We start from the raw sequence: 8,346 nt of genomic DNA on the forward strand, positions 1-8,346 counted from the left end.
GACACATACGCACACACGCAAGCGGACACAGCAGACACACACACGCACACATATCTATAAGGAAGCTCATACGATCGTCAATTAACCGTAACGAAGGAATAATAGAGAGTGGTTCGATAAAAATGGCATTGCTCGTAACTTGTTATCGATGCATGTTAGAAGGAAAGAGAAAGAGAAAGAGAGAGAGAGAGAGAGAGAGAGAGATAGATGCCGATCTCGTAAAAGCTTCGTATTTATTCGTTCGCTTGGTCTTTTCTCTAGAACGTTACCTACTTCTATACATACGTATAGGTAATAAGTAAGTATTTAAGTACATAGTTTCGATCGATCCTCGCTATATTTAATGACTTCACCGTTATCACGCAAGCTAACATATCTAATTAAAGTTCCTCGATTGTGACGCACGAAATATTAACATCTAAAATAGAGAGAATTGATGGAGAGTCAAGAATAAAGGAAGAAACATAAATCTGCATAAATCGTCTTCCACATATATGTCTAATCGATTTTATTTAGATGCAATCGTTTAAAGAAATAAATCAAATAAAGAAAAACAAGAAAAAAAACTATTTGACACCAGTTACATAAATAAGATTCTTATAAATAAATAAAATATATACATAAGAGTAATAATAAGGAGAAAACCTACATCAATTGAATGTATTTAGATACAATCGTTTAAAAAGGTACAACACGAAGGAATTATATTTTACAGGAGATACATAGATAAGATTCTCATAAACGAAAATAAAAAAATATATTATTTATATGCAAGATTAATAGTAAGAAGGCACTTATATCTAGGCAATCTTTTTAAAATGCAATCGATTATAGAAAAAGGGCAACTAAAAAAACAAACTCGAAGGAATAATATTTTACAGTAGATACGTAGATAAGATTCTCATAAAGGCAACAAAAAATATAAGTAATAGCAAAAGGAAAAAATATGTGCAATACGTGGTGCTTTCCCATCGTAGAGAGTAGTGTACAGTCGAAACGACTTGGTTCTCTTTCCAGCCTTATATCCATTTGGGCCGTTACCCAAAGACTCTTCCTCTCTTACCAGCATCTGTCCGTGGCATAGAAGAAAAAAGAAAAGAAAGAAAAAAAGGAAAAGAAGAAGAAGAAGAAGAAGAAGAAGAAGGAGGAGGAAAAAGAAGAAAATCTTAGTGCCCAGGCTGCTTCTGATTCCGGGCTTGCTCTGGCCGGAGAAAAGGAGAAAGAGGAAAGAGGGTTGGTAGGGAGAAGGAATGGGAGAATAGGGGACGAGGGGTTGAAAGGGGCCATGGAAGAGGAGGAGGAAGAAATAGGAAAAGAATAGCCGCGATATACCGTTGGAAAAGGCGCCGGAAGGAAGGGTGGCAGGGTGAGAGGCTGCCACGACGGCGGCAGCTCGAAGGTGCTAGAGGAGGAGGTAAAGGAGTAGGAGAGAGGGAGGGTTTAAGTGCTGCCGAGTGTCTACCTCCTTGTGGGATCGAAGCCAGCTCTCTCTCTCTCTCTCTTTCTCTCTCCCCTTCTCTTCTTCTCTCTTTGCGTCTCTTTCTCGGATCGAAGCGAGGCAGCCCTCACTTCCACCCCTTCTCGACCTCCTCACCCGCCTCCTCCTCTCAGAGCTCTTTCTACTCTGGGTACTCACCAATACATACTTAGAAACGTCTACAGAGATACGAGAAGAACGTTTTGCAGGCAAGCAAGCAAGCAAGCAAGCAAGCAAGCAAGCAAGCAAGCAAGCAAGCAAGCAAGCTAGCTAGCAGGCAGACAGAAACGAAAGTCGTACGTATATACGTATAGAGTGAGGAAGGGGAGGAGGAAACGTTACTACACCACCCAGCCACCCTCTTCTTTCCCTCACTTACTCGGAGACTCAGACTCAGACTCAGACACAGACACAGTCGTAAGGTATATAGTTCTAGCTACTCTTACACCGATAGAAAGTGAGACGAATATACAGAGGGAAAGAGAGAATGAGAGAGAAAGATATCGTCGTTCGCCATTCCCTCTTTCCCTCCCTCTCTTTCTCTCTCTTTCTACTCCCCCTTGCCGCTTTATCCTCCTCGTCGTCGTCCTCCTCCTCCTCCTCCTCCTCTTCCTCTTCTCGCTTATATATACATATATAGCTCACGGGGCGTAACCAACCCCTCTGGTATCCGCACACCAAGCCAACGACAGTCGGCATTCGCCGTGCCATTGGCCCCAACGACACTCGGAAACCCAATGGAAAGCGCAAATACCAACCCGGACTTCCGGTTCTACAAACGAATTCGGGAAACCCACCCGAATCGCGCAGGACTGCCTCCCGTTTCTATCCTTCTCCCTCTCGCTTTCTTCTTTAAGTGGTAACCCGTAACATTTCACACTCCCACCAGAAACGAATCCATTCGAGGACTACAGTCGTATCCGAATGCTGGAAACTCTCTGATTGGTCAACAGAAGGACTGCCTCTATTTTACTCAATGACGAATCCACGATCTTTCCTTCGAGATCTTTTTTTTTGTTTCTTTCTTTTATTTTTGATCTTGCTCTCTTATCCTAATGTGCATTGGTAGCATTTTAAGATAAGGCATGCTATTGCGCAGACGTATAGAAATAAATGTTAAGAATTGTTTCGTAGTTAAATATTTAGTATTTCTTTGAAAGAATTCAATGATTCATTCGATAAATGATTTCGTTTAGAAATTTGAAATAGGTACATGTAATATTACATAGATCAAATTCAATTGATAAGGATCAATGATTTATGTTAAGTATCGATGGATAATAGATACGTTCGATAAGAAATACGTTGAAAGATTTCCATCGAAAGTAAGAAAAGAAGGAAAGAGATCAGGAGACTCGAGGTCATCGTGCCTTAGATTAGCGCGGCCAAGCACACGATCCTGAAGGAGCACCTTACCAACGATAACCATTAATCCCAAGTTATATCGGGAGTATAAAGCTCGAGGTAACGGTCTGCATTCCCCTGAAAATCCATTTCGTAGGGTTTACGCATCTTATGGTGGTCTTCGATCGAAAAGTCGAGAAAAAAGAAAAAGAGAGAGAAAGAAAGAATCATAGAGAGAAAGAGAAAGAGAAAGAGAAAGAGAGAGAAAGAAAGAGAGTCCTTTTGTCAAGGAGCTCGATGACGTAAAGTCGAGAAGTTAGCTTTCTTCTCGAGACTGGATCGTTTGGTGAAAAACAATAGACGAGGAAGGAAAGATGGCAGAAAGGTGTTGAATGCGATTGCGTTCTCTATCGATCCCAAAACAGAGTCTTCTTAAAGAGATGGAACACTACCTTCCTACTACCAACGATACGAACATGTCTTCTTGTAGTTTAAAGATTCGACCATTTTTACGATTAAATTCAATTTCTATTAGTCAAGGATTTCTATCTTTTTTCTTCCTTACGTACTAAAAACGCAGAACGGATGGATCGTTCCTTGGTTCGAATTCTTAAAACCGTTCATCTTGATCAATCTTATAGATACGAAAGAAAAAAAATAAGTTGATATTTAGTTTAATAGTAAAAGTTAGACGTATCGTCAAGTTTTGTATTGTACAAAAATATAACAAGTTGCGAATAAAAGTTGTATTGTTCATAAAGTAGTATCGTTCTACCCACGCGTTATTGACAAATAATAAGAGTTCCTGGTAAAGGGTCAAAGTGTAAAAACGTTTACGAGAATAACTTGGTGTCGCTTAGAAATAAGATAATCTTACTAAGAATAACACGTGTAAGCTTCGATCAGAGATGATACAACATCAAAGGTTGTGACAGACGTATATAAAATTAGAATTTTTTCTATGGATCTGATAAGCCTGTCATAAAATGAAGAAAGGGAAAATATCAGAAATTAAGTAATCAAGTAAGTAAGTCATTATTTTTTGATGTACTATTTATTATAAAATGTATATATACATCCTTGAAATAATAATTTGTTACAATTATGTTGAAAATAGATCAGATATAATTCGTATCGTAAGATTCATCTTTAGATTATATCCAAAGAACGATCTCGAAGTATAACTCCGGTCATCTCTTCTCCGTTTCATCTTGGAGAGAGAAAAAAAAAGAGAAAAAAGAGAGAGAGAGAGAGAGAGAGAAAGGGGGAGAAAGAAAGAAAGAAAGAAAAATAGAAAGAGATAGAGAAAGAGAATTCTCTTTCTCTCGCGGAGAAACGCGAAGGTAGATACGAGATGAGCCGCGCTATTGGATAATGCCAGAGACCCCGGGCTTCTCTGAGAGAACCATCCATTTAAAATGTCTCCCTTAAATCTCCAGCACCACTGGCAACCACTAGCAGCAGCCACCCATACTACCACCACCACCACCACCACCTCCTCCACCACCACCACTGCCGCCACCGCCGCCACCATCAGCATCAGCAGCACCAGCACCAGTACCAGCATCAGCACCAGCAGTAGTAGCAGCAGTAGCAGCAGCAGCATCTCCACCACCTCCACTGTCGTCGCCACCTCCATAGCGTCTACCGACTTTCAGTAGTCACCCCTCCCAACCCACCTCCTTACACAATATCTATGTGTCTGTCTATGTGTCTGTATGCGTAGATGTGCCTCTCTCTCTCTCTCTCTCTCTCTCTTTCTCTCTTTCTCTCTCCACCAACACTAAGAGGAACGTTACCACCGGTTTCTTCCACCCCTCACTTTTATATCCACCTAAATCCATCCATTTTAAATGACGGATATTTTCTCCTAGCGACTGTATGGATTTTCATATTTTTTCCACGAGCAGAAAGGCCCTCTCCTCTTCCTCGCGTATAGAAAGATCCTCTCAGAAGGAAAGAAAGAGATGAGAGAAAGAAAGAGAGGCCAGGAAGAGAGGATTTTACAGAGTGTCGGTGTAACTCCTTAATAAGACCGTCAATACTTTTTCCCCTTTTCTCGTCAGCCATTCACTCACTCACTCACTCACTCACTCCAGCTATTCCGAAACTTTCTCTAGGTTCAAATTCTGTTAGGGACGGGAGGGGAAAGGGGGTTAAATAAAAAGAGAAAAGTAATGAAAGAAGGGAAAAAAAAGGGATAGTTTCTTTAGAGAGGTACGCTGATCTATAATCGATTTCCCGAAATAAAAAATTCGATATCTATCTATCTATCTATCTATCTATCAACCAATGATCTCTTCCATCTTTTCGTTTCTTTTGCTTTTGTGTGGATGAGCTAGCTACGTAAAGATAGAACGAAAGGAAGGAGAGTGTGGTGTAGGGGAAAAACTTTTTGAATGACAATGCAATACGTACTAAAGTCGAGTGTTGAAAGAGGACCAAAGAGGAATAAAAAGAGAAAAAGTAAAGAGAGAAGAATGAACGAACGAAAGAGAATAAGAGTGAAAGAGAGAGAAATAGAAAGAGAGGTCACTTGCGTCAGAGAGCCAGTTATAACCCGCGAAGATACGGAAGACAAGGAAAGAGGGCAAAAGAGTAGGTGGTGTGGTGTGGGCGGCAGACGATATGTATTATTGATGCGCCTCTGTCGCCAGTCGACCTCCTCCTCCCCCCGCCTCTTCCTTCTCTCTATACCTACTCTTCTTCCGAGTATCTCCAACCCTCGCTTTCCTCTTCCTACCTTCCTCTCTCCCTCCCCTCTCTCTCTCTCTCCCTCTCTCTATCTATGTCTCGCTCTCGCTCTCATTTTCTTTCTTCCTATTTACCATGGAAAACTACATACTAAATCAAACTTACGATGCATTCCTTCTAAGGTCACAATAGTTACTTCACAGATAGATTATTTTATCCTTTTGTAAGAAAGAAACTTGAATATTTGACATATACTTGTAAAGAAACATATATTATAAATAACAGACACACAATATATCTTTTCAATATGTTTATAAGTACTTGGATTTATGTGCATATGTTTTCTTTTTTTTATTCTTCTTTTTTCAATAGAAATTAGAATACAAATGTTGTTTCTATTTAAGTACTGAGAACTCTTTTTTTTTCTTTTCATTTTTCTTTTCAAAGGAAAAGGAAATATAAAATGACCTCACAATACTTTAAATAATTGAATTTAAATAGAAATAGTTGTATCTTACTTTTAGAAAAATGATATTAGTAGAATGTTGTTTCCATCTAATTAAACAATTCGAAATGATTAGAAAAAGGAGATTAATAAAGGTTGAGTAAGGTGCAATAATTACAAGTCTAAGGCATTATACATGGTCGAACGAGTAAGGATAAGAACGTCACGTTTCCACCGTCAGGATTCAACGGAGAACGGTGCCTTCTTTCATTAATCTCGTAGCAATCGAAATTAGCATAATTGACGGAGCGGAGAATAGCACCCTGTTCGACTCCGAAACGCCATCTCGCATAATCTCACCATATATCTCACTCAGTGTTTTCCGATAAAGCACGCATCCACGAAAGAACGAACGATCGACCGATCCTGATTCCAATGTCTGGACCATACACTAATTTTCTTGATATTTGTCAAAGACGTTCATATTACTTAACACATTCTTAGCCGGTTATCTTCTTTTTGTTTTTTTTTTTAAATTATAATTATTGTTCCAGAAACATTTAACATTAATTAAACGATCAACAAAAAATATTTACAAAATTGTATAAGTACTTGTGATAATTAAATAAATTGTACTGAAATGAGACCCATCATGAATGTGCTACAAAATTGTTGAAATTGTTTGAAAAGAATTTATTTAATATTAATACTTTCTTTCGATCGTTAAAAAAAAATAAATATTTATCTAAGAGTTCGGTAAACATTTTATTCTCATTCTCATTCCACTTCTATTTCTTTGTCTCTCTCTCTCTCTCTCTCTTTCTCTCTCGTTTTCTTTCCAACCCCCAACGACACATATCTCCTTGAGCAAGACGTATCGACGCAGATTTTTTCCACATCAGTCATTTATCAAAGTCTTTCGTATTACGGCACCTCACCGGCACTCAATACATTCGAAAGCTCTGGCCACGGATTTTAAGTAACAAGACTAGACGAAAGTAAATGAAAAAAAAAAAAAAAAAAAGAAAAAAAAAATAAGAGAAAAAAAGAGAGGAAAAAATGTTTATTAAACATTCACCTCGTATCTTTTATCTCTAACTATTCCAAAGATTACTATCTTTAATCGATCATTATATTATATGAATTTTTTGTTCCATCTAATCTATCTTTCTCTCGCAAATCGATTTTTCTTCACTTTCACCCCTCATCCTATATATATAATCCTTCTCTCATGGTCAACACTTTCCATGCGTTTATTTTCCTCTTTTCCACTCTCCATTCTCTTTCTCTCTCTCTCTAAATTCTGATAGAAAGGAATACCTGAATAATAATTAAATTCAAAATTAGACAAATTGTTTTCTATTTTAAAATAACAATTTTATTCCTGGTTAAAAAAAAAAAAAAAAAGAAAGCATATCTGTTTCTGTTAAGAAAAAACAAAATAAAATAAAAAGAAAAGGAAAGAGAGTTGACATAAAAATTCATCCCTCCCATAGTATTTATGTATAATACGTATGTATATGTGAGATACGAATGTTTGATTAGGAAAGCATCCTCTATATAATACAGGAAAGTGTATGGAGTGTGCCGACGCATATTCAAATACGCTGCTGTCCGAAAGGCAAATACATGCGAACGAAAGATAAGAACGCTTCAAGGGTTCGAATTGCTTGATAGGATTTCACCTCTATTATCATCGATATAATGGAACGTGCTTTAGGTGAACGCGTTCCTCTACAAGCTTTCGCATACCTCGATAAATCTAACGAATAGATCAATCTAATCGATACGAATAAGAATAAGAAAAAGATTTTTTTAAATAAAAAAAAAGTGCATCCACCTGATGAATTTATTTCGAATAATTTTTAATATAAATAATAATAGAAAATTTCTTTATTCTAAATTGTTCATATTAAATGTGATCAAATTGTTTATTTTTAATTATATATTTCTTTATGATCGTAGTAAAGGGATTCGCGAACGTTCGGTAAAAATCGGATTAAACCGAGTTGGCCCACTAAAGTGGTCACAACCAGTTTCCCCCCTATCGTCTTTGGATCTTATGTTATTTAGAGTTCCTAACTATACACCAGATCCACTTGTTCGAAATGCTCAAAGTGTTCACGTTCGCCACAGGACACCTCCTCCTCTCCCCGCCCTAATCTAAGACAGTCCAATCTAACAACAACGAATCGTGACATTTCTTTCGCGATCGTTAAGATAATTGTAAATAAAAATTGACGGAGCACAAATTTTGTGATTATATATTAGGTCATTAAGTATCCAAACTAAAAACAATCGAAATAATAAAATACTTAATAATCTAATATATTTGAAGGTCAACATTTAAGTTTTCTGAAGAAATCCTTATAAGATAACCCTTCAC

The sequence above is a fragment of the Polistes dominula genome, unplaced genomic scaffold (assembly GCF_049000335.1).
Source record: "Polistes dominula isolate Pdom_NZ unplaced genomic scaffold, Pdom_raw_medaka contig_31, whole genome shotgun sequence".
Taxonomy (NCBI): domain Eukaryota; kingdom Metazoa; phylum Arthropoda; class Insecta; order Hymenoptera; family Vespidae; genus Polistes; species Polistes dominula.